This window comes from Octopus bimaculoides, chromosome 12 (genome assembly GCF_001194135.2).
Source record: "Octopus bimaculoides isolate UCB-OBI-ISO-001 chromosome 12, ASM119413v2, whole genome shotgun sequence".
Taxonomy (NCBI): Eukaryota; Metazoa; Mollusca; class Cephalopoda; order Octopoda; family Octopodidae; genus Octopus; species Octopus bimaculoides.
In genome coordinates, this window is record NC_068992.1 from 5,177,986 (window position 1) to 5,179,153 (window position 1,168).

The window sequence follows — 1,168 nt, forward strand, 5'->3', positions numbered from 1 at the left end:
TATATATAATACAAAAAATATATATGCATGTATACACACATATATGTGTATACTTTCATCTACATGTGTATATAGATGCATATCAAGGTACAGGACGTTAGAACAATGAAATACAGACAACGGAACGAACACATAGGAAAACAGAAAGCTACTTGGAATTATTCATCAGCTGCCTCTATTCTAACTCGACGTTTCTAAGATACGAGGTACGATCAATAAGTATGCGGACTGGTGCCAAAGTAACGAAGGTAAAGTACGCGCAGGAAAGCCGCACGGCAAAGTTTGAGAACCACCGCTGCTGTGCATGCGCATCAATTTTCAACGTCCGCTCTCTACGGCATACGTCCGCTCTCTACGGCAGTGCTTCAAAAGAATGTTTGTAGCCAGTGATCTTCGCATTGACTATGACGAGAAAAGTTGTTATAGCGATACCTGCTCAGAGGCATATACAAGGTTGCAAAAAGCTTACTGAAAAGAGTGTATGAGTCGCACACATGTGTACGAGTCGTTCAGAGGTTTCCAAGATGGCCGAAAAAAATGTTGATTTTGACGAACGTTTTGGGAGACCCGCAACCAGCAGAAATGAGCAAAACATCCCAGATGTGCTAGCAGTTGTTAAGGGAAATCGGCAAATCACCATCCGTAATTTTTCAGGGGTACTGCAAATTAGTTGAAGTTCAGTTCAGTCTATTATCACTGACGATTTGGGAATGAGACGCGTGTCTGCAAAGTTTGTGCCAAAACCAACTTCAGTTGACCAAAAAGAGACTCGGGTTCCATTTGCACAATGTCTCTTTGAGGGTATCGAGAATGATGAACACATCTTGAAAATTTGCATAAGCCTCTGAGCAGGTATCACCAAGCTTTAGGCAAAATTTGATGCAGATTCTCTGCTTAACTTCCGCCATGGTCAACGCGACAATCACACGCTACACACCTTCCTTCCAAGCACTTAGAGTGCATACTAACAGCGTTTAAGTTCAATTCGTGCCAGGCGGCTTCACTGCGCGTGCTGAAGTTCCGTTACTATGCCAATAGTCCGGATACATATTAATGAGACCACGTACATATACATATATATATATATATATATAATTGTATATATACAGAAACACACACAACCGGCACCACGCACGTGCAAGAACACACACACACACACACACACACA